This window comes from Anolis carolinensis, chromosome 3 (genome assembly GCF_035594765.1).
Source record: "Anolis carolinensis isolate JA03-04 chromosome 3, rAnoCar3.1.pri, whole genome shotgun sequence".
In the NCBI taxonomy this organism is placed as follows: Eukaryota; Metazoa; Chordata; class Lepidosauria; order Squamata; family Dactyloidae; genus Anolis; species Anolis carolinensis.
Window position 1 is genome coordinate 45,690,850 of NC_085843.1, and position 26,871 is coordinate 45,717,720.

Below are 26,871 nucleotides of genomic sequence, written 5' to 3' on the forward strand. Positions count from 1 at the left end.
CTGCCTAGTAGGCGGCGGCTTCTTCTTCTTCTTCTTCTTCTTCTTCTTCTTGTATTATTATTATTATTATTATTATTATTATTATTATTATTATTATTATTATTAGCGTTACTGCTTGTCAACTTTGCCTACCTCACAAGGTCGAGTCAACTCCCAACAGTTCCCTATTATCTCGAAATCCCTTTAGAGAATGAAAATGGGTTTTTCCCAACCAAAACTTTCAGGGGGGAGGAAGCACAAGGCAGTAAGCAGAATTCTGAGAAATGTAGTTTGGGAAGATGAGGACCCCTGTAGCAGAGAATTCAAAGGCCCCACCCTAAACTACATTTCCCAGAATTCTATTCACTTGCCGCATTAAAACCGCAATGTGATAAATCCCTGCCTGTCTCTTCCTGACCTGGCCATGTGCTTGAGGGGCTTTGTCCTTGCCCGGCCATCCAGCCAGGCATCCCTCTCTCCCACCCACCCACCTGAGCCCTCCTCATCACCCCCTTTGAGGAAAGAGCCTGGGGGCCCTTTGGGAGAACCAAACCCAGCTTCTTTGGGGGAGAAGCAACACCCACAACAGAGACCTTAATCCACTAACTAGATTTACATCTCTTCCAAAAAGTCATAAGTCAGTGTTTTGAATCTTAAATTTTTTGTGTGGGTGCCACCATATGTTTCTTAATATTGTGTCATATGTATGAATCTTATGAAACAGATCCGACATATGAGATAGAAACAACTTTTTACACAGCCCTAGTATCTACTATCAACAACAATACAATTGCAATTGAATAGCAGGTTTTTGTGATAAAGTCCAAAATTCCTTCAAGTTGATTTATAGAAGTGGTGCTTGTTATCTGGTGATATTGTTAGATAGTCTTCTCTTTGTTCTTCAATAAAATGTGTGCCACTACACTGCAAGAAAGAATATCTTGAATGTTTTCACCTTAGCAACTCAAAAACACATGATATTATCAAAATGGCAGGCATTTTTACAACAGCAAAAGAAATACAATACAAAGCAGCATCAACAATAATATTTTTTTCAAGTTTTCTTTATATTGCCATATAAAGCTGAAAGCTCTTTTTAGGTAGCAACAGAAAACTGAATATAATAATATTTTGCTCTCTAAGTACTATAAATCTTTAAATATTTTTTATATTCCATGGCTTTCTTAGATTTGGAGGCCCTTAAAATGGTAATGCATGTACTGGTAAGGAGGCCCTTAAGATGGTAGTGCATGCACTGGTAACCTCAAGGTTGGACTGCAATGTGTTTACATTGGGCTACCTTTGTACCAAGTTTGTAAACTCCAGTTGGTTCAAAATATAACAGCCAGATTGGTTACAGGAACATCTAGGAGTAAACATATTACACCTATTATAAAGTCATTCCACTAGCTGTCAATGAGTTTCCAGGCAAAGTTCAAGGTGTTGGTTTTGATCTTTTAAACCCTACATGGTTTGGGTCCAGGTTACCTACAGGATTGCCTTCTCCTGTACAATCCACCCTGAACACTTAAGTCCTCTGTGGGGAATTACTCCAACCAGAGGACCTTCACTGCAATTGTCCCCCAACTCTGGAACTCCCTCCTGAAGGAGATCAGAATGGTCCCAGCACTGTCTTATTTTAGGAAGCAACTAAAAACCTTCCTGTGCACCCAGGCATATAGAGAGGCGAATATCTGATGATCTAGCCTACAAAACAAGGAATAGAATATGAATATGACTTTTAACCCTGTTTTTATTGATATCCTGTAATGTGTTTTTCCTGCCAACCTAGCAGTTCAAAAACATGCAAATGTGAGTAGATAAATAAGTACCGTTCCGGCGGGAAGGTAACGGCGCTCCGTGCAGTCATGCCGGCCACATGACCTTGGAGGTGTCTACAGACAACACCGGCTCTTTGGCTTAGAAATGGAGATCAGCACCAACCCCCAGAGTCGGTCACGACTGGACTTAACGTCAGGGGAAAACCTTATCTTTACCTAATGTGTTTTATTGCTCTCTATGTGATTTGTTTATACAGTTGAATGTTTTATATTATCTATCTGTATTGTTTATTTTATTGTAATTTTGGGGGCATTAAATTTCTAGGCTTATACATGAGTGTATGTAGATGTGATGCTATCTCAGGATAAGCTTGTCATCACATTTTATATTGCTTTTTCAACAAGAATCTAAGGCCCCATCTATTCTATCATATAATGCAGTTTGAAACTGCATTGAACTGCATTATATGACCATATATTACAGTTTCAAATGCTGTAAAATAGCAGTGAAGATGGGGTCTAGGTTTGTGCTATATCTCAGACCTCTTTCTTAGGAAATACTTTCAGAATGATAATTTCCTGCAGCTCTCTCCATGATGGGATTTAGCTACAAAGTTATCCATTTTTAGGAGATACCCTTCCTAGGGACCAGCTTCTTGGCATTGCTCATGTGATTTCTACATATAGTGCTTACCAATATGAATGAAGTAATACTGTTTAATTGAATAATGAATTAAAATTAGAAAGGGATGCTTATACTTTCTTCCTTGCATGGTAATTTCGCTTCACTAACCAGTACTTGTCCATCCCTGTAGCTACCATGCATAATTGCTGGGTCCCTCATCACACTCAAAAAATATTTTCAGCTCAGTGTAATAAAATGTCCTACTTTGAAAGATTATAATTAAATTTGCTATATATGTTTGCATAACTCTGTATTCAACTCCATCACTTCCTTTTTCTGTTCAAGAAGGGTGGGTAGGAGAGATACATTTTATAAATAACATGCAATATCTACAGCGACGCCTGTCTAACTCTGTAATTTATTAGTGTGTATTGGACTGGCAGTGCAATTTTATGCATGTTTACTCAGAAGACCTCCAACTGTGTTCAGTGAGGAGTCTGATGCTTACATTAAGTGTGCTGATGATTGTAAGCATACAAGGTATGTACAACTGTTGTTGATTTCTGAATTTCTGATCACTGCTTATATTTTAATAAATTTAAAACTTCATTGCCCATGCCTACATGTTTAAAGTCACTTTACATAACTATTAACTATATTATATAATTCTATATTATATTACATTGTATTTTTTCTTATACTTTTTAAGGCTGTGAATTTCAAAAACTGCAATTTTCATTATTAAAAATCTGGAAGATGGATTTAACAAAGAATAAATGTGAAATATTGTTTCAAACTTTGCATCTTATTATTAACATAGCCTAATAATGCATCAAATTCGCAAAACTCTTTTGAGTTTCGACAAATTGAAGAAAGAATAATTATAAAACTGTATTCCAGTTTAGATGTATGAAACATTGGAATACCCTGGACATTCCACAGATATATAAACCCCACGTGCCTAGTTTCCAACAGACATCACAACCTCTGAGGATGCCTGTTATAGATGTAGGTGAAACGTCAGAAGACAATGTTTCTGGAACATGGCCATACAGCCCAGAAAACTTACAGTAATCCATTGGAATACATTTTTTCTGCAATAGAATAGAAAGTAACTTAATGGCATGTATCTGTTTTCCTGTGTGTTTTTAAATAATGTCGGTTGAGGGACATAATGTATATGTTCAGAAGCAATGACAGCTGCAGTTCATAGATGCTATTGGGGCACCTCCAGTTTTTCACATAATTATACACTTGTTCAATATTTTAGACAATTATGCTTTGAATATGTTTAACTATACAATTTGATTGTGTCACACTTAAGCAACAAATTTTCCTCACTGTCATGTCCTGTTACAATGTAATGAACTGTATAACACAATAGTGGTTCAACACATAAGTAGTACACAATATGTATATTGGAGCATCATATACATATAACATTCACAGAAACAATACTCAGTCCTGAGGTATATAACTCAAAAGTATCTAACTCAGTATTATAAATCAAACAAAATCAAACAAAATGATATAATTCTCTGCAGTCCTAAAAGGATTGGATTGGCTTAAAGGCAAACCGATTCAGAGTCTCTGCAGTTCTGGAAGGATTCCTCAGGACTAACAGTACAAATTAGAGAATATAAGATCAAGAAGTTTCAAAGGGACAAACAGGACTACGAAAGCAATAGGGTATATAATTGGACGAACAAGTCCCTCCTCCCTAGAAGGAAAGTCCGTTTTACTACAGCCTCTACGGACCAATCCCTCACCACGGACCAATCCCTTACCACAGAAGATGAATCAGGGAGAAACACTGACAGTTCGACTACATCTCCCATTCTTCCCCGAAGGTCCAACAGAATTAGATACACCAGATCTACCCATTTTCAGAAGGGCCATCACAAGAAAAATCGTCCTTAGTAGTAAATCTATCCAGTTACCCTTTATCTATACAAGAAATCTCAGTTGTCAACAAAGGTTTGAGTTTTGTACCCACCCCTCAATTTAATCTGTTCAGGACTAAAATAGAAATCTTTAAATTATTTAGAACAATAAGATTAAAACATTTCTTTGGACAAAAAACTGACATCATACGAGATCCATTTAAACCAAAAAGCAAATTTGTCCCTAACACTGAAAACATAATGATCAAAGCCTTTGAAAAGGTTGTCACTAGAGACATCGAAAAATTATCTAGAGCAAACACCATACGACACTCAAATTTGTCTAGATCTGAATTAAATATTCTAAATAGACTATCTACTATGCCTGATTTGATTTGGAAGCCTGCAGACAAAGGAGGGGCTATAGTACTATTAAACTTATCAGATTATATCACAGAAGTCAATAAACATTTGACAGATCGCTCCTTCTATAAACCAATACCATCAGACCCCACTAATAAAATTAGATCATTGATCAAAATAGTATGTACTGAAGGACTAGCAATGAACTATATCACAATGCAGACTTTTGATTTTTTACAAAACCAACATCCCAGAATTCCTGTCTTTTATATTTTACCTAAAATACACAAAGGCATTATACCCCCTCCAGGCCGACCTATTGTATCTGGCACATCATCAATATTAGAACCACTAGCTAAATATTTGGATCATTTCCTTCAACCCTTTGTTTTGAAAACTCAATCATACATTAAAGATACCACTCATTTCATAAACATTATTGAATCATTACACATCCCTAGAAATTCTACTCTAATGACTCTAGATATTACTTCTCTGTATACCAATGTCCCCTTAAATGAGGTAAGAACCATCATTAAAGATCTTTTTGACTCTAGAGAATCCCAAACACCACCTACACACTTCCTCATGGATTTACTTGATATAGTCTTAGAAAACAATTATTTTAAATTTGATACGCAATTTTATTTACAAATATGGGGTGTAGCCATGGGGAGTGCAGTCGCCCCCTGTCTGGCTAATCTTTTTGTTTCCCAACTAGAAACCAATCATATTTATGATCAAGAGCAGAACCCATATTTCAAAGATATGATCTATTATGGGAGATACATAGATGATGTATTTACGATTTTTACATCACACAATATGGCTGAACAATTCAGTAATTGGATTAACACAATCCACCCCAATATTAAATTCACTAAAACCATCAAATTGACAGATATACATTTCCTAGATGTTTCTATACACCAAGATGAAAGGGGCTTATACGTTACTAATTACTCCAAACCTACTGACAAAAACTCCATTCTTCACTTTAATAGCTTCCATCATTACTCACTTAAATTCAATTTGCCATATTCCCAACTACTTAGAATTAAGAAGAATAATAGTAAACCAGATCATTATTTTGCAGCAGCCCATTCCCTTAACAACAAGCTTAAAGCTAGAGGCTATCCAGCTAAGATACTGAAACAGGCTTTTCAGAAGTCACAACAGATAGATAGGAGTACCTTATTGAAATACAAACCCAAACAGCAACTAAACAGGATTATCTGTCCACTAACACTTACCTCACAGACCCCACATATCCGCAGAATTATCAATAAGCATTGGCATCTTGTACAGGAGATCCCAGGGTGCAAAGATGCACCTATTATAGCACACAAAAGATCTAAAAATTTAAAAGATATTCTCATTCATTCTGATTTCAAAATATCCAATAAAGAACCCAGGAATATTATCACAGGGAAATTTAAGTGTGGACATTGTGACGTTTGTGGTCTCACGTCCAATATTAAGCAATTTCAACATCCATCATTGCCCATCAAGATCAATTTGAAAAACTACATGACTTGTTCATCAGAAAACGTAATCTATGTTATTAGATGCCCTTGTGATTTATTATACATAGGTATGACCAGCAGATCCCTGAAAATCAGAATACAAGAGCATCATTCAAAAATTAAAAGAGGAAGTTTAGACTCCACCCTGTACACTCATTTCCAACAAAAGTCTCACCCATATAACAGTTTTAAATTTCTTGCTCTAGAGAAGGTTTGTGCTGCTGGCTACACAGACATCAAAACTAGTCTCCTCAGAAGGGAAGCCTTCTGGATTTACAAACTGAGGACCATTACCCCTCATGGTCTAAATGACAAATTGGACCTCACCTGCTTCCTGTAATCAGGTATTTAAATCACTAGGGGACCATGAATGGCTGCTCGCACCACAAAATCCACAGCAGCATATTGATACTGCGAACATGTGAGTAGATATGTTTACTACTATATCTGGGAAAAAGATAATTCCTTGTTTGTAACTTAGAATACCGCATATCTTGGGGTGCTTTGACATGTCTATTTTCACAAGGTCTATACAATTGATGATTTATATGTTATAAAGAGCACAACATTAGACAAATTTCCTTTTATTTTTATTTCTGTTAAGAATTAAGAATACCTGATGCAGAGCCATCAATAAAGAAATAATAAAGCTTTTGCCGCTTACCAGAAGAAGGGTTACCGAAACTGGGATAAAACCCGGGAACCAGTTGTAAACGGCATGTAAACTGCGTGTAAACAGCGTGAATGGATATATTACCAGCTACTCAGGAGCTACATCAACTTTGACTCTGTCTACTTGGCTTTACTATTGTTCCAAAACCCGTGGAGTCCTGAGGAATCCTTCCAGAACTGCAGAGACTCTGAATCGGTTTGCCTTTAAGCCAATCCAATCCTTTTAGGACTGCAGAGAATTATATCATTTTGTTTGATTTTGTTTGATTTATAATACTGAGTTAGATACTTTTGAGTTATATACCTCAGGACTGAGTATTGTTTCTGTGAATGTTATATGTATATGATGCTCCAATATACATATTGTGTACTACTTATGTGTTGGACCACTATTGTGTTATACAGTTCATTACATTGTTTAGAATAGACAGCTGTGTTTACTTAATACTATGTCCTGTTACAATGTCTGTGATCACTGCAAACTGAAAATAACATTTAAAATAAAACAGAAGAACTGGCACCAAATATAACACAAGTACAATGAATGAAAAAGTACTGCTTTCAGTTTGGATTTAACCTTTTAGTTTGGACAGTGTGGTAGAAAAAAGTGCAGCACAAAAATAAATCTAATGGAGAAGACTGACATTTTCTTACAACTTGGCACAATTCTTTGGCACATCAAATATAAACATAACAGATTATAAATACAGTAAACATTAAATTATTAAACATAAATCAATCACATATAAATAAAATTAAATATCTCTCATGGTTGCATTTGAGAAAATGGTTCAACAAGTCTAATAACACTTGTATCTGTAACCTCTGCTCTACTATCAAAGAAAAGGTAAATCACAATGTGGTATTCTAGTCAGTAGTAGATTTTTAAAAGTTTGCCCTTTATTGAACTGTATTCTGGCACTCCCCATGTCTTTGACCTATAAACCATGGGTTTTCCCTGTCCCATTTATCTCACAGTCATAAAACATGGCCATTTTGCTTCTCCAGTCAATCGGATTAGTTATTTTAAATTTCCTCACACAATTAGAAGCAGCTTCCCTCCACTTATGACTGTAAGCAAGGTTTTTTTTTTAAGAAGGTAGTAAATGACTAAAATAACAAAATGATGAGGATATGGAAACCATATTTGGGCCTGCAGGAAATGTTGTAAAAGCTGTATAGTTCCTGCTTTGATGATAACAGTTTTAAGAATGGTGGTAACAGAACTTGCCTGGAAACAGTACAACATTTGCCTCTACCACCGCTTGGAAAAAGAAAGACAGGATACTTCAAAATTTCACCTGCATTGAGCTTCTTACAGGAAAATGGCAATTCTGGTTCAATTTATCCTGTGCAAGAACAGAGACAAATATAGCAGCCTTTTGTCTTATGAAATAATGTTTTCTGGTGTTCATGATGAGGGTACATTCGCCCTAGAATATTGTACAGTGTTCCTTCACGACTTCATGGCTCACTTTTCACGAATTCGCTGTTTTGCCGTTTTTCAATAAACTCTAAAAGAATATTATAAATCATTAAAAATTACAATTTATAGCCTAAGGAAGGAAGGAGAAGCTGAAGGGAGAGAAAAGGAGCCTAAGCGACAACAGGAGGAGGAGGCGATTTATCAACATACGATTGGTTGATATAGACTTAAAATAGTATATAACTACCAAAATAATGTATAAATATTGAAATAAATATAGTGTCCCTACTTTTCAGATTTTCACTTATTGCGGGTGGTCCTGGAACATAACCTCCGCGATAAGAGAGGGTACACTGTATTGCTATACTACTGTCTGACCACTGACTGTTTGTTAGGCAGATTTCTGGGTAATATCTCAAAATGGTCAGCTAATGGAAGAAGGCAGGCATTTTTTATCTTTTGCGATAGTATCACAAACCGTTGTCCTCCTGATTTGCTCAGTGTAGTACTAATTGTTGTGTGCACATGGAACAATTGTCCCCAAATGTTACTGGATGTACAATACAATATCACTAGCCAACACACATTTTGGTGCCATGTTTCTGGGTATATTTGGTCTGCTGGCTCAAAAAATGGCAAAATTTTTCTCCATTAAGTCTATATTCTGAGATACAGAACACATGTCATTTAACAGTCAACATCTGCCTACCCATAGAAAATCATGATAACCATATATAAGAAATAATAGCTGATGCTATCCAATGCAATTTTCTGAATCAACACACCAAAGAACTCCAGGAACAGGCCTAAAAACCAAGACACTAAGATTTTTTTTGGTTGGGCTGTATTATCAGCAAGGTATCAGTGATCTTAAGAAATTTTATGGATCTTTTAAAATCCCACAGGTGTCATTTAATCAGGAGCTTCCAAATTTTCCTTAATCTATTGGTAATATACAATATGAGAGCTGCTTGCTCTCATATTGACAAGACAGTGAATCTGCTAAAGGCTTTCATCTAAATGCTAAACTAACTATCTAAAGTGCTGAACTGTATCTCCTTGTGTTGTGCATTTTCAAGTCACTTGTTGATGCAGGAAATCCCCTTGAATTGATGTGGGGGGGTTTTATTCAAGGAAACTCAGAGGTGATTTTGACGGTTCTGTCAGGACCATGTGGCAGCAACAGCATCTGAGCCCAAGCAGGATGAGCACCTGACACTGCAGAGATTATTATTGCTGAGCAGGACCCTCCAGTAATAGAGTCAGCTGAGTCTAGGCAGAGTAAAGCTCTTAAGGAAGAAAAGCAGGACTTAACTCTCCCTGCCCAGCTGCAACTGAGGGTGGATGCTATGGGTGCAATTCAGGGGGAAAATATGTACCATTTTCAGTGCAAAATTTTGGTTGACCTCCATTCTGTTTTTTGAGAACTTCCTGAAATCAGGAGGGGAAAAATACTGTTTCTAGTTCCATCAGCCAGAAGTTCCATTTTCATTTCAGGAAGGTCCAGCCCATTGACAGCAATGGGGGAACTTCTGAGGCTCCCCTTTCCATCTTTTTGGGGCTATCGTGATGAAAATGGCAACATTTGGAGGACACATTTATGACTGCAAGCCCCCAAGCTTCAGACTGTTTGGGTCATCCACTGATTCTTAGGAAATTTTTAGAGTTTCTAGAATTAAAATATCCTTTAAAAAACCCAAAGAGTTATCTCCTAGAATTTCTCTACAGAAACAGGGCATCTTTCCAACCAACTTTCATAAAGATCCTCAAATGCTACATTTTATAGATTTTTTAAAAAATTACTAATAAAAACAAATACTGTTCTTGGTTGTCAAGCCAGGGGAACTGGGGCAGGAGTACACATAAGCCAGAAAATAAGGCAGAGGAAGGGGGGGGGGGGGGGAAATGAGTGAGTAAAATAGATAATCAACAAGAAGAAAGAGCTTTTTATTTTAAAAAGTTGAATTATGGGATGGGGAAGGAAGGTACAGTACAGAGTATAGAATATAGCTAGGGCTCGGGAGGGATTGAAACTGAAATACAACTAATATTCTCCTCGTGGGAACTCAAGGGAGTCAGGCTATCCCCTCCCTTCCCTAAACCAGTCCCCACCCCAAAGGTAAAAAAAAATCAAACAACCCCCCCCCCCCAATGCCCTTTCACAGCCCCCAATGCACACCCACCCTTACCTCCCCTAGCGAATTAGTAAAAAAAAGGACTGAAGTAAATGTAATAAAATTGCCCCAAAAAAAAGAGTGAAACACATGATCCGCTTTCTTGATCTGATTGGGTCAGGCAAGGCTAAAGGCAAAATACCCAGTGTGTACATGTGTGGCTATTGCTCTAGAGCAGCTGAAAGCATCAAAAAGCATCTGATTTCAGCCACCACATGATCCGGTTCACCACATAGTCCCATCACCTGTCCCATTTCCGGAGGTTCAGTTTCTGAAACTGACAAAATTGCCAGATACTGTGCACACCCCTAGTGGATACTATTGAGCTGCTTAGGTCCAATCGTTTTGCCCAAAGAAAGAGAGCACAGCTGTAAGGGCTTTGCAGGAGCAGCATAAAGGGCCGGCATTTGGAAGAGCCCCTTGCTGGAAGCAATAGTCATGTATGGAATGTTTCAGCCAGTAATTTTGATCCTTGTATTATGAACCTTGGACTTCATGTGTGCTACTTGTTTTGGACATTTGCTGGACCCTTTGTTATTGACCTTTGGAACAGATAATTGGATTCGCTTTGTGACTTGGACTCTGTTCAGACTGATTTTGTTGTGACCTTGGACTACTCTTCAGGAGCTTCAGCTTCCTGACATGTTCTTTCTGAAATATAGCCTACAACACCAGCTATTCATTGGCAGCCTCCCATCCAGGGACTAATCAGGGCTCACTCTGCTTAGCTTCCACAGAATTTGCTGCTTTTAGGGTAGCTTCGACCAAACTCTATTCACATAGAAACAACTAGCCTGCCCTCCTCAATAAGGATATAAATTCCAGAAATAAACAAATAATCAAGTTTGCTATGTTTGAACCCATTTCAGGACTATTTTTTTAAGACAGAACTGTCTGTATCTGAAATGTCAGGATATTTTTGATTGTAAGGTGCAAATCATAATAAAAGAAAACCAACAACATTAACAAAGATCTTAGGGTTAAATTCCTCAACTACCTATCTCCTCTGCCCCCAGTTTTTATCTGCAGAGACAGAGTCCTAATTTTCCATTGCATTCACTTCGGGGATATGAAAGTAATAACTAACAAGTCTCCTTGGGTATCTTCTGTCTTGGCTATGCTGCAGAAGTGTAAGACGAAAAAACGTTTTTTATATGTTATAATGGAAAGCCCCTTGCTGATGAGGCTGTTGATAAATGTAAGGATGAAATTGCAGTTCAATTCAGGATGATTGAAGTAAAGTAAGGTGAAGGAGATGAAGGTGAATCTTCATACCATTGATTCAGTGGCAGACCCAAATTTCTCCAGCTCCACAGAAGGATAAATACAGATGAGTGTAATGGTAGTCCTTTGTTCTGAGCCTGCTGTCTTGGAGTGCTTGAAAGCTGAAGCAAATAATGAGAGAGGCAGGAAGAACAGCAGAAATGGCATAGCAGAGAGTGAGAATGACTATAAGGAATCCCAGTTTCTCTAATCATCTCAGAGACAAAAAAGGAAGGCCCAGAAGCCAAGGAAACCTGCTGTGAGAAATAATCTGAATACAAAAGTATAAGAGCTTCTGTAGATTGTGAGCTCCAGCAGCAAGACCCCATCCCTACACAAAACCTCCTCAGCATTTATCTTGCACTTGAGCACTTTGATTTCCCTTCCAGCTCCAATCCCTTGATCTCCTGATTCAAAGCCTCACCTTCTTCTTCTCCTTTACCCATGCTTTCTTTAAAAAAAAAGTTTGTAATTTTGTCACGACACAGCATCTCTCTGCCCTCCCCATCCCCTTTATTTATATGATGCGAACAGCTTGCTAGATCCTCCAGTTACTTTCACTGCAGATTCAACTAATTTAACCTGAAAAGCAAATAATGGACATGCCATTCAATGTCTTAGGTGCTAGAAATACAAAAGATGTCACCAAAGAACTTAAACTAAGCATACATGTATGGGAGAGAGAGAAAACAAGACAGTGAGTTAACGAGAGGGGGGGGGGAGAGAGAGAGAGAGTGCATGAATGGCCACTTTTCACTTTCTAGTACCATGGTTTACAGCAATAACGTTGGTTAAAGGTACATGATGGAGCAAATTCTGATCTGTATACAAATATTTTGTTCTTTGCAGAGAGTGTGCCTCCTTTGACATATTTCCTTAGTAGTGGCAGAGCTTTTTAAATGAACCTCAGAATGGCCCAGGCTTAGCTGATTTCTGTGCAGGGAATGCAATGACCAGTCCAGCGTGATCAGCCTAATAATCCTATCCGCTATTTCTCACAAGCACAACAAAGCAAATAATCCCAAAGGATAAACAAAAACAAGCCAAATTTCCTTTACAGCCAGATATATCCACTTACATGGGATGAGAAGGGGAAAATAATCAAGGTTACTTACCAGTTTGTCCCGGATTAAACCACTGCATTCCCAAAGTAATTCACCAATTTTTTTTCCATGGAGTTGAATGTAGTATGCAGCCCCATAGCACATTTATTTTGTGAAAACTCCATCCAACCTATAGAAAAAATATGTGTTGAACACTACATTACAGTTCTGTACTAATGAGGTGTCTAATATGATGGTCCAAACATAAATGAAAGTGTACAGAAATGCATTCACTGAATTAATCTGAACAGTAACTACCTGAAATAAATACCTCTGCTCTGTTCTACATTTTAAATATTTGTCATTTTGTTAATTTCCAAGTAAGTAACTTTAGCGCAGCAAATTTTTTTGTAACACCTTAAAAACTAACTTTTTTATTTTATTTAAATATTCCAATGACATCATCAGATCTATGGAGTGTAGATTCAATCGACAGATATACACCTGCTCAGAAAATGGGAGAAGGGGTCAAGATGTGGGGAAGCCAAAAAACTAATGACTGTCTTTGAAAATTACTTGTCCCAGGAATAGGCATGATTTGCATCTTAAACTTCAAGCCACTGTTCCAGGAGCATGTTTGGTCCATGGTCTATACCCAACCTCATCCCCAAAGACAATATTTTCAGGAATTTATTTATGGCTTAGAAATGGCTTTCTGTTCTAATCTGTTCTCTGTTGTCACCACTTTTTTTCCTCTCCATCACTAACTTTGTCTCTGATATTGACAGCTGTACCAGAAGTGCTATAGGATCTCGATGCTGTTGTAAACTGAAGCTAGCAGTAGGCAGGGTCAGAATTAAAAGCTTATTCCCTCCTTCCTTCCTCTCTCATGCTTCTTGGTTCTCAAGTGGCCTTCTGGAGAAAGGATATATTTATCTTCCAAGGGACTGAATTTGCAGAAGTTTTAAAATAAGTCTGGGAGCTACATGAGGCTTTAGAACAGGCATGGGCAAACTCCAGGTGTTTTGGAATTCAACTCCCACAATTCCTAACAACCTACCACCTGCTATTCCTCACCCTCCTTTTCTTGGTGTGTAGAAATGATGCACTGGGAGAAGGGGGTGAGGAGGAAAACTGCTCCTTGCCCCCTTCTCCTTGGTGTGTCATTTCTAACGCCAGGAGGATTCCAGCGGTTTAATGGTGACTTGGTGAGTATTTTTTTTATTATTTTTAGTCATTTTCAGGAAGGGTTTGTTTGGTGGAAGGTTCTGTGTGGAACAGTCCTAAGTTGCACCTATGACAGTTAAAGTGGAATCATAATTCCACAATGGCAGTTAAAGTGGAATCATAGTGTGAGAGACCCTTGGTCACTTTTTAAATATGTCATAACTCCACCACAACAAGAACATATGTAACCTGCTTAACATCAACAACATCTGTTTTACTAAACTTAGATTGGCCTTTCATCTACTTTCAATTTTTTTTAAATTCTTTGATTATTTGGTGCAACCTCTCAGAGGATTCCAAATGGGACAGAACTGTCCACCCTGCAATATGGGCTCAGTCAAATCTCAGGTTTTACATGGAGGCAAAGGGATGCTGTACATTAATAAGATCTCACAGCTTCTCCAAGTCTGTCTCAGTAAACCATTATTTTGCAATTAAAAACAAATCAATTAATATTTAGTTGTTTATCTCCAGAAGCAATTTCTTCTTTGTGAATATGCTTCGCCAATACCATCCTCTGAAAGGGCAGATTATGGTGAAATTTGACTCAGTTCCTTTTGTAACTAATAAGTTTACACCTTTGTATAGAAATGGAATCTCAACTTGCCAACCCTGTTTATAATTAGGCCCTTGCTGTGTATCATTTTTGCTGTTTTCATTTTTGAAGTGATGGTGACTGATTAAAATGGTTAATTACAGGCCCAGCTTTGTTTACAAACTTATTTTGCAGAAATAAATTACTGCAATAGTTGAGACATGTTATCTAAATTTATTACCAACAGGCCTGGCTTACTGTAGTCGAGAGTCCATTGATGACAATATATTATCGCTGTTTCCTGTTTTAAAGAATGGTAATGTAGTTGGACTGGGGGTTATCTGTAGTTCTAATTATACTAAAGTACCTCTGCTAAAAGGCAAATGAATCATACTCTTCAAGCCATTCAGGATAGTTGCAGCCTAACCCAACTATCCCATCACAATTGTAGTGTGCTCAGTGCTTCAGGTGGCAATTTGTTTTACTGTCTTCATCAACCAAACCACCCCAGTGCACTTGTCTTTTTCAGGGGGAAAATAATATGCAGATCTGAAGGTTTAAGAAATTATTCTAATCCTGCACCATGTATGTCATCAGCCCCCATAGCTTCTACAAACAGCCTGTTGCTACCCTGTTTCCCTGAAAATAAGACATCCCTGGAAAATAAGACCTAGTAGAAGTTTTGCCGACTTACTAAATATAAGGCCTCCCCCAAAAGTAAGACCTAGCAAAGTTTTTGTTTGGAAGCATGCCTGGCGCCTGCCAAACAGAACACTAGAGCATGCAGAATTGGTAAATGTACATACCAGTTGTACATGGAAATAATGGTAGTAACAAGAAATTCTTGATAGGATTCACAGTTTGCCTGGTTATATTAGTTTGTGATGACAACTACTGTATAGTATATAATAAATGTTCATTTTTTTGTTCAACAATAAATGTGAATTCTTCTTCATTGAAAAATAAGACATCCCCTGAAAATAAGACCTAGCACATCTTTGGGAGCAAAAATTAATATAAGACACTGTCATATTTTCGGGTAAACACGGTAGAAGAATCCATGTATTGCTAGTGAATGAATAAACTGAGCTACTGCCTGTTACTGTATATTGAGTGGGCCAGAAGAAGAGATGGATAAGATAATAGTCTCATTTTATTGTTAATTTACCAAAGTTTGCAAATGTATATATGGGATTAGAAAAATGTGATATTTAGTCAATTTAACTTCAGGAAGTACAGAAACTGATTGGTTCATCCACCCAGATCAGTTCAAAGGCTGTGCTTGAATTCCTAAGTGGTAGGCCATGTTATGCCTGTTAAATGCATGTGCCACCATTTTCCCCAAAGGATCTACAGTGTTCTCCTGCTACTTCGTGGCTCGCTTTTCATGGACTCGTTGTTTCGTGGGTTTTCTCAAATGCGGGCCCCGGTTTAGGGGTGTGGCCTGGCCTTTCATCCTCAGCTGCCTGCAGGCAGTGTCAGTAGGCCTGGCCTGCACCTTAAAAACCAACATGGTGGGGCCTCTTTCCTCCCCTGCCCCACCAGGATCCCTGTGGGCCCCATTCTGGATGGCGTCAGCTCACATGGTTCTGTCCCTGCCACCGCCCCGCATATGCCCCGCCACCGCCGCTACTGCTCTGTGTGTGCATGCCTCGCTACTGGCAATGCTCCGCACAGAGCATTGGCAGTGGCAGCATGGCGCACGCACGCTAAGTAGGTGGTGGGGCATGCGCAGAGCATTGGCGGCGGCGGTGCCGTGCCTCCAAGTCCATGCACAAAGCCCTCCACAGCTTGATGACCACAGATTAATACAGTATGTACTGTACATTAAAAGAGGGAAGGAGGGAGGCAGGTTATACAGTATTTATTAAAATAAATATAGAGTGCCTATTTTGTGGATTTTCACTTATTGCGGGTGGTCCTAGAACGGAACACCTGCAATAAGTGAGGGAACACTGTATATCTTTAACACATAGGTGGCAGTTAGTTAGAATGTGGTTCTCTTCATGGCAGTAATATATATGTGTGTGTGTGTACACACACACACACACACACACTATAGCTATGAAGAAATGAGAAGTTGTTTCAGTTTCCTTTTGAAAAAAATAATAACATCCCAAAACATAGTCAGGTTCAGGGTAAGGAAAATATGAGTTTTTGTTTTACAAAGGAAGAATGCTGCAGGGAATAGAATTGTATGATGTTCCCATTCTTAGCCAGAAGGAAGGTATCTCTGAATGTCTATAGAATTAAGTCTAACAGCCATAGCTAAAGTCATTGTGGGACTTTTGAACACATCTTGCCTAGTTGCTGCTGATGAAAAGGGAGACTGTATTACGCAACCATATGATTTGCTATTCTGTGTAAATGTTGCTTTTCCTGGATTGTTAAATCCTGTTATCACATACCAGATGCTTGGACACTATGAGCACATCTTTATCATATAAAACACTAGCTGTGCCCGGCCACGCGTTGCTGTGGCGAAGTCTGGTGGTATGGGAAATAAAGTATTGAGGAATTGGTGGTAGTTAAGGTCAAGGATAAAGGTTTTCCCCAGACATTAAGTCCAGTTGTGTCTGACTCTGGAGGTTGGCGCTCATCTCCATTTCTAAGCCGAAGAGCCGGCGTTGTCCATAGACTCCTCCAAGGTCATGTGAGATGACTACATGGAGCGGTGTTACCTTCCTGCCGGAGCAGTACCTATTGATGCACTCACATTTGCATGTTTTTGAACTTCTGGGTTGGCAGAAGCTGGGGCTAACAGTGGGGGCTCTCTCCGCTCCCCCAATTCAAACCTGTGGCCTTTCGGTCCAGAAGTTCAGCAGCTCAGCGCTTTAACACGCTGCGCCATCAGGGGATATTATTTCCTAAAGGTTGGGAATATACAATATTTCTGATTGGTTTTTTTTGTTTGTTGGAGGCAAGTATGAATGCTGCAATTAGGAAAAATGATTAGGATGTAATGGCCTTGCAGCTTTAAAGCCTGGCTGTTTCCTCCCTGAGTGAATTTTTTGTTGGGAGGTGTTAGCTGGCCCTGATTGTTTCCTGTCTGGAATTCCCTTGTTTTCAGAGTGGTGTTGTTTGCGATATTTTATGTGCTTCTACTGTCTGTGGCCCTGAGAAAACAGAGGATTTGCCAGACTTTGATGATGGGAATACTTTGTTGGGAGGTGTTAGCTGGCCCTGATTGTTTCCTGTGTGGAATTCCCCTGTTTATTTACTGTCCTGGTTTTAGAGATTATATTGTTCTGCATTATTCTATCCCAGTAATTATTTCATATTAAAGAAGAATCTCACTTATCCAACATTCGCTTATACAATGTTCTGGATTATCCAACGCAGTCTGCCTTTTCATAATCAATGTTTTTGTAGTCAGTGTTTTAAATTCATTGTGATATTTTAGTGGTAAATTTGTAAATACAGTACAGTAGAGTCTCACTTATCCAACATAAACGGGCCGGCAGAATGTTGGATAAGCGAATATGTTGGATAATAAGGAGGGATTAAGGATAAGCCTATTAAACATCAAATTAAGTTATGATTTCACAAATTAAGGACCAAAACATCATGTTAGACAACAAATTTGGAAGAAAAAGTAGTTCAATACACAGTAATTCTATGTAGAAATTACTGGATTTATGAATTTAGCACCAAAATATCACGATATATTGAAAGCATTGACTACAAAAATGCGTTGGATAATCCAGAACGTTGGGTAAGCGAGTGTTGGATAAGTGAGACTCTACTGTAAATACTACATAGCATTACTGCGCATGGAACTACTTTTTCTGTCAAATTTGTTGTATAATATGATGTTTTGGTGCTTAATTTGTATAACGATTACCTAATTTGATGTTTAATTGGCTTTTCCTGAATCCCTTCTTATTATCCAACATATTCACTTGTCCTGCTGGCCTGTTTGCGTTGGATAAGTGAGACTCTACTGTATATTTCTAATCTTATATCATCTGCTCAGAACTGGATTATCTGAGGCCCCTTCTTCACAGCTGTATAAAATGCACACTGAAGTGGATTATATGGTAGTGTGGAGTCAAGATAATCCAGTGCAAAGCAGATAATATAAGATTATAAATGGGTTATATTGCTGTGTTGAAGGGCCTTGAGTCTACACTGCCATATAATCCAGTGCAAATTAGATATTCTGTGGAAGAAGTCTAAGTGAGGCCTAAATCTGCCTGTCCCCTAACTGAAACCTGGCTGTCCCTTGGTTGCTAGGCAACCAAGTGGGCAGAGATTAGCCCTCTAAACTGGCAGCAATTGGATAAAAAAATTATTGCTCTCCCTCTAATTAGGACTTTCTTTTTCTTTTCTTTTTGTTGTATCAACCTTGAGGCGTGGATGATGGGTTGTGTTGTCAAATTTTGAGGTTGGGGGGCCTGTACTTTTGTTGTTTTGTGAATTGCCGTGATGCCATCACTCTTTTATATATATAGATAGCATACCAAGACAAGCCTAAGGTACCATAGTCCATGACTGACAAAAATGATTTCAGCTTGACAGTTTCAAAAGGATGAGAGTCATAATGAGAGAGGAAGAAAGACAGAACCACTGGCTTTTTCTGTCTAATCTCCATTCAAACTATTAATTTAAATAATGCCTGCAGAAATTATCTATCTGTGTACAGCCTTTGGGCCAACTAGTGGCTTACAAAATTATTTCATCCCTCTTCTTACCCTGGGGCAGAATCCACTTTATCCAATCCAAACACTCTTAACAGATTAGCCTACATCAGTGATTCAGAGGAGAGCTGCAAGAATGATAATGTGTATTTTTCCCCCTTAACTGGGTCACACAAAGAAAGGCTGGATGACCTGGTTATGCTTAGCCAAGAGAAAAAGAAGAGAGACAAATCCATGGTTCATAAATATCTAAAAGAATTTCATGTATTCTTCCAATAAACTGTGGATGGGAAACATGGTCCTGCATCTATTATTGAAATGGAGCTCCTGTCAGCCATAGGCAGTGTAGCTATTGATAAAGTTGACAATGTTTAGATGCCTAGTTGCTAGTTTGCATATTACTCTATAGCTAGGCATGCCCTCTTTCTGCCCATGCCATATAACTTATATAATTTTCTCCCCCCCCCCCCCGCTTCCTGCTTTAAGATCATGTGTGTAAGATAACTTTATTTGTTTCTTTGTTTATTGGATTTATACCCTGCTTTTCTCTCACAATTGGATTCACCTTTATTTTCTGATTGATGGGATTTATACTCTGCCTTTCTCCCAGAATGGGAGGCATCATCTTTATTTGTTTCATTATTTATTGGAACTTTTCTCCATGAGAAGATATTTCCCCCCCTGATATCATGAAATCTTTCTATTTTCTCAACATGCACTTAGTTTGAGTATTTGATGTTGTTTGTTGACAAGTCAACTTTCAGTTATACCTTCCCTATGAATATGAAGACTCCAAAAACTCTGGTCATCAACTGCCTGCTTACATTTTTCTATGTACAAGCTATGCAAATGTTTGCTCAGCTTTCTACACATATAAACATGAGTAGTTTCAATGTGTTACTGTGCTGCTTTTGAGTACTAGTTATACTTTAAGACTTAGTTTGGTGGACATTAGGTGCAACAACCAATGTTTTGTGAAAAATCATGGTACATAATTTCTTGTGCAAGAAGCATTGCTTTTGCACAGAAAACATGATTTTCCCCTTAACAGATCATAAAGTGTCTTAGAGATATTTTCCTTATCCTTGATAACCTGTCTTGAATATAACATGCTGGTATTTTCTGGAGAACTAGGGCCCATCCAGACAGTATAAAAAAAGGACCTGTCTCAGTTTTTATCAGAGGCATTCAAACAATGGCTCCAATAAATATGAAATAATTTGATACCACATGAAATCCAGGCTCTCCTGAAAGGCCCAGATCTAATGGGATATTGGGCCTGTGGAATCACAGCCATGTTGCTTCTTTGGGCTTCCAAAAGCCCCCCTCCCCTCCCAGGCATGGAAGGTCTCTCCGGAGAGCTGTGGAATCACTTCAGATTCAGGAGAAAAAATCAGGGTTGTGGGAGGGGGAAAAAATGTTAGTTTAAGCCCTTTTTGCCTGTGTTTTAGTCATGTCTGGAAGTACCCCCAGAGTATTTCTCTGAGTGTTGGATTAGAGCTTTGGAAGAAACATAATTAGAAATTAATTTGAATGTGGGAGCTCGGAAGGCTGGCATGAACATGTGAATTGAAACTGAGTTCTAAAAGCAGGGTGCCATTGGTGAAATCATGTTGTGAATGCTTGGCAAACTTGCTGCTCTAACAATGAATAGGGACATATGGGTGTAATTAGGTTAGTATGGGCAATGGCATTCCTTCTGGATGTGGGTCATTTTTGGCTTTAAAGTCCTATGTTATTATCCACCTTCAAGTTAACTCTGACTTTAATGACCTTACGATAGCAAGGGGATTTGCTACTTCTTTCATCTAAGGCTGATAGGAGTTGCTTGTCCATAGTCACCAATGTTTTTGCCCCTGGTTTTATGTCTCTATTGACATTTACTGATCATTATTATGCTTCACATATCTAGTCTTTATTGTACAGCAACCTTAAATGGTGGTTTGTAAATCTTTCAGATAAATAATGTATGTTGCTGACTGTCAGAGGAATAGCCAAACCAATGAATAGATGTGTGGCACTTTGAAGACATTTATCTGGAGTTTGAGACACTAATAGAAAAGCTTCAATCATTTCTTGTTTCTAGCCTCACTACCTCTGAGGATGCCTGCCATAGATGTGGGCGAAACACCAGGAGATAATACTTCTAGAACGTGGCCATACAGCCCAGAAAACATACAACAATCCATTTCTTGTTTGTTAGTTAGCTCAAAAGTCTGATACAATGACATTTTAATATGAGATGGGGATTTTTCAAAAATATGTTTTACAATTTATTGAGATGATCTACAATCAGAAACCATACTTTCAGTGGAACCAATGTACCCTTCTTTGTATAGGTACATAGATTTCAATGCAATTAGAAGTGCTAACCTTTTGAAGAGATATATATGTCTGTGTACAAATAGACAAACACACATACTTACAGATATCTTTGGGACTCCTTCTTTGGACTACAAAACTAGAAATTAAGGTTTGAATCCTCACTCAACCATGGAAATTCACTTGGTGACCTCTGTCAAGTCATACTCACTCATCGTCAGACTAAAGTAAACTGCTTTTGAACAAATCTTGTCATGAAAGCCCCATCATAAGTTCACTTTAGGGTAATGATAAATGGGAAATTTGCTTGTCCTCTATTCCATTTATTTTTCTGTCCTTGACATGGTAATTTCTAAAGACATAAGATTTAAAAAATAGGGACATATATGGATGGCTCAGTTTACAAATGAACTATTTGTTTTCCATGAGGTGAATGGTAGGCCTGCCTTCCTCATCCTTCAATAAGAATGTAAATCATATGGAGTAAAATCACTCAATAAAATTGCAATGCTCTTTTCTGAATTCATTTTTTCAGTTTAGGTTCACACCCCGAAGAGATAGCATTGTGGTATGTTACATTTCCATTACCTTATTGAAAAGGGCCAAGTGCTTGCACTCAATCAGATTAAGGGCAGACAAACCTTTTTGTCATGATTTTTTTTTCATGGTGAGACATTTAGCTTTAGAGAACAGAGACATTCTATTAAGATCTGTAACTGTATTTGAAAATATGTCTGCAAACTCCATCTCAGATATAGATATTACCTCTAAGTCATATTTACTTTTTATTATATAATCTCTCTAGACCAGATGGCAGTTTTCATACTAATATTCAACAAAAGTACATCAAAAATCTCCCTGTTATTGCAGAACACTAGTTCGAAACACACAGAAATATTAGCAATATCTCTGTCCTTTTAACTATATTTCTGCAGGAAGTCTGAAACTAAGCCACATTGAGAAAGATGCCTTTATGATAAAGCTCTCTCCACATCGAGACACTGATTGCTCTGGCATTAGCTTCCTAATTTTTAAATGTACTGAGTTTAGATAGTGCATGAATGACATGACAATATCCGTCTAAAGTTTGATCATTATTTCCCAATTCTGTGTTTTGCAGGTTCTTAAAGTTTTGATTGATTGATTATTTATTATTTTTTATTGATTGATTTGATTTCAAAGTAGCCATTCTATCTTTCAGAATAAAAATGCCAAGCTAGTAATAAAACCCTACTAAACATTCAATAAAAATAATACGTTTAAATCTAATCTATAATCAATATGATCAAGATTTTATAAAAAGTGCTAAAACAATAAAAGAGTCATACAACACCAATGGCATAAGTAAGTAAGTAAGTAAGTAATAAAGTTTATTGCACTAGCCATAGGCCATGACATCAATAACATACAACCTTTATAAACACATTCCAATGTAAAGCAAAACCCGTTCAGGATTTAAAAAACTAGTACTTTAAAATTTTGCTGGCAGAAACCTAGCAATAACAGCGTCTAGTCTATGACCTCCTTAACCATCTCCCTTTCCCTATCTGGTCTCCGGCGAGGTTTTTGCTACTCTGTCTCTGATCTTTTGGGCAGCGATTGCAAATGTGGCTACTTTTAGTGTTATATTTTTATCATAATCTGCTAGTAAGGCACCAATCACTGCAGGTTCTTGCCATGCTGCCCTTTCTTCAAGGAGTGTTCCCAGGAGATTTTTTCTGGGGTCATTATACAAAGGGCAGTGCAACAGATAGTGAGTTAGATCTTCTTTTTCCCCGGCGCCACAAATGCAAAGCCTTTGGGCATGAGGGATCCCTCTGTATCTCCCTTCTAGCCAGTTTGAGGGCATTGTTTGGAAACGCAGTGCTGTAAAGGCTTTCCTCAACTCAGCTGACGTTAGGTCTTGAAAATATTGTTGGCAGTATTGGTCACTCTTTAGTCTGGGATACCATATAGAAAAACTTTGCTTTTTACTAATCTCTAAATTGTCGGCTGCATCCTTCTCAAAGATATTGTCCCTAATCGCCTTCTTGTCTAGCTGCATTAGAGTTGTTATTGACCCATCAAAATATTGATGGAGCAAGGCTAGCCAGGATTGCACCCAACCTCCCCGTTTAAACTGTTCCCTCAAGCATTGCTTTGCTATGCTCTCCTCCTCCATTCCTAGCAATCTCTTCCCATACGAGATGTTAAGCTTGTGCATTCTGGCCTTGAGTGAGGGAAGATCTAATTCCAGTCTTAACAAGGCGGCTGGGGTCCCCGAGGGAAGGGCTAAAAGACCTCTTGCAAACTTGTTCTGGATGCATTCAACCTGTTCTATGTTACCTTGCCCCCAAATTTCCGCTCCATATAACAGTTGGGATAAAATTTTAGCGGCAAAAATCTTTATTGTGGGACAAACCAGTGAACCTCCCTTTGTTTTTCCAAAGGCTAGGATTGCTTTCGCTGACCTCCAGGCAGATAATTTGGCTGCCTCTATATGGTTCTTCCATTTACCGTTGTATGCGAAGTGTAAGCCCAGATATTTAAAACTATCACACTGCTCTATTGAGTGACCATCCAATTTCCAGGTGTGACTTTGCTTCCTTTTGGAAAATACCATCACTGCATAAGTAAGTAAATATCACAAAATTATAGAAATATACAGCTTGAAATGACTGCAAGAACCATCTAGTCTAACTCCCTACCATGAAGGAATATACAACTAAAACACTGGGGAGAGATGGCCATGCAACTTCTGTTTAAATAACTCCAGAGCAGGAAAGTTTGGAATGTGCTGGGTTTTTATAGAGGTTCTGTTAAGTTTACTTAATAATTTATGGTACAGTACGGTTATGTACATGATGTATAAACTATACAATAAGTTAAATGATCCCTTAGGAGGGGGTGAAAGCAAGGAATATTGAATTCCTAAATGTCTGAAGGGGTGAAAAAAGGCTGACATGCAGAGCTGTGGATCAGTAAGAAATATAACAGCTAGTGTTTCTGTGAGTTAGATGACAGAAAGTAGTAGAGTGAGAAATGAGGTGGCAAATAGAAATGGAGTTGGACTTTGGGGTTCTGTTAAGATTACGAAAAGATAGGTAAAGAGTAGATGTGTGATCCATTTAGGATTTGAATGAGTTAAATAAATAACATTAACAACTAAATCTCCAAACTCTAAATCCATAAGCGTATTTACACCAAATAATATTTAATTGAATATATGATGATGATGATGATGATGATTCATGTATGAAGCAGGGGAAAAACATATTAAAATAAAACATATACAGTGCTATTGATAGCCAAAACTCACCAATAGCTGCTAACTGTGCCACTTTCCCATCACTTATCTGGTGGGATGGGGCTGTTCTGCTTATTGGAAGGCAAGTAAATTACCACGACTGCAAAACTTATTCATGTAATGGACCAACTCTTTGCAGTTGCGAGGAACATTTAAGCTATTTGCTGTTTTACTACCAATACACATGTGATTTTATTCTAGGGTATCATTCACACATCACATATTGGAAGTTAAGGAGCCTTACAAACTTTTCCCCAATAGGTTAGGACACATTTACAAATTTTGATCTAAATAAGAACTAATATTCTTTCTTCTTGTTTTCATGGCTCATTTTTAAACTTTAACTAAAAGCTAGATTTCCCCCCTTCAGATTCATTTAGTGATAAGAAGGGATTATTGCATCCTGCCAATTGAACATCAAAAGGGCTATTTATGACAATGTTTTCAATTTACAGTTCCTATTGAGTTCCTTTCTAAGGTTCATATAGACTGCCTTTAGAAATAAAGAATAACTAGTACAACTGGCTATTTTAGAGATTATCTACTGAAAATTGGCCCATTTCTTCTTTTGAATGTCCTCACATATTTTCAAAAGAACTCCTCATTTCAACATTTTGTGGCTTTTCATTCTTAGAAATGTGGGTGTTATACAGAACGGGAGATTTTAAAGGGACCAGAAAAAGTGAGTTTGGAAGAGTTATCAAGACTCCCTTTTCCTGATAAATGTTATTCACATTTATCTTTAGTGGACCTATTGATTATAAACTAGACATTACATTACTGCTATCAAGACTAAAATACCCTATACTTTAGATTCATTGGTCTTTATATTAAAGTCTATTAATATTCTAACCTTTATGAATTTCTGAATTCCTTACATGATTCTTTCTAGATTTACATTTGATTCCATAGTGTGTTTCTCCTTTTCATTACACTGTTCCTCTCATATTCTGTTTCCCTTTGTACTATTTGTATTATTTTCATTCAGTTCTGTCTTTCTCAGATGTTATGTTTCAACCCAGATCTTCCAGAAAGAAACAAATGATAACAGATGGCAAAAAGTTATTTCATCTCTCTCTTCTTATGAAGGAAGAGGCACAGAAAACAAGTAACGTACAAACAAGTCTTAAGACGAATTACAAAACCATCCAAATTTCAAAATGCCAAATCATTCCCAAACATGTCACAAAAGTATTTAAGGATATTCCTGTTATTTACCTGCTTTTAAAATCTGTTTACCTATTTGCCAAATTCTTCAGCTTGTGTCATCAAATTTATTCCATTGTATGTTAGATATGGCATTTACACTAGCAGTACTGTGATATCGAAGACCCCCCCCCCAACCCCACTCCAGTAGTTTGGTTCCCATGGGAATTATAATTCCCAAGGGCAGATGGCCAGATGAATGGATATTAAATCTCTCAAACCTCCCAAAACCAGCAGCAACACCAACCCCATTGCCTCCAAGCCCACACACATGTGCACAAACACCTATCTCAGCTGTTTAGCCTGAGCCAGTCTGCAGCAACGAATCTCATGAGCTTCACTAGAGATTGCCTCACAATTTTTCCCTCTCCCTCTTCCCACCAGCCCAGCTACAATTCAGGCAGCCACAGTGTAGCCAAAACCATCAATTTCCAAACTCCTGCTACAATGTATTTTTTATTTTTATTTTTTCCTCATGTGGATATGTGCACGTGAGGAGGGGATAAATGGATGAGGCAAATAGCCTTCCCCATGTCATGTTCAGCAATGGTGAGACCACCTCTATAACCCCTTCTTCCTCCTCCTATAAGCCTATACCAAAACATTTATTTATTTATTTCCAATATTTCTACACAACTGGCAGGATCACAACATCACATGAACTCTCTTTTATATATTTATATTTTTATTATTATTGAACTCTATAAATGTTCATGGACCTATGAACTTCAGTAAACCCCTCTTGAGCAATTCCAGATACCCATTCCATGCCCTGTGTGGGAATCAGAGATGTGAAATAATCTATGAAACAAAATATCTTCCTGGATGTCAGCGGGAGTCCATCTGCCTTCTGCCCACAACTCCCCCTTTGCGGATCTCAGCTATCCATGAGACAAAGGTCTAGGATGAAACTTTGATTA

The 26,871-nt window shown here is 38.0% G+C and overlaps 1 long non-coding RNA gene across 1 annotated transcript in view; it reads right to left on the reverse strand.

Annotated features, from left to right (window-relative positions):
- Nucleotides 1-10,424: 10,424 nt before the first annotated feature.
- The window catches only part of LOC134297393 (uncharacterized), a 120,248-nt gene continuing 103,801 nt past the window's right edge, over nt 10,425-26,871 (reverse strand). Inside the window, exon 3 of the long non-coding RNA XR_010004117.1 lies at nt 10,425-12,925. This is a non-coding gene — a long non-coding RNA (uncharacterized LOC134297393). The remainder of the gene's footprint in view (nt 12,926-26,871) is intronic.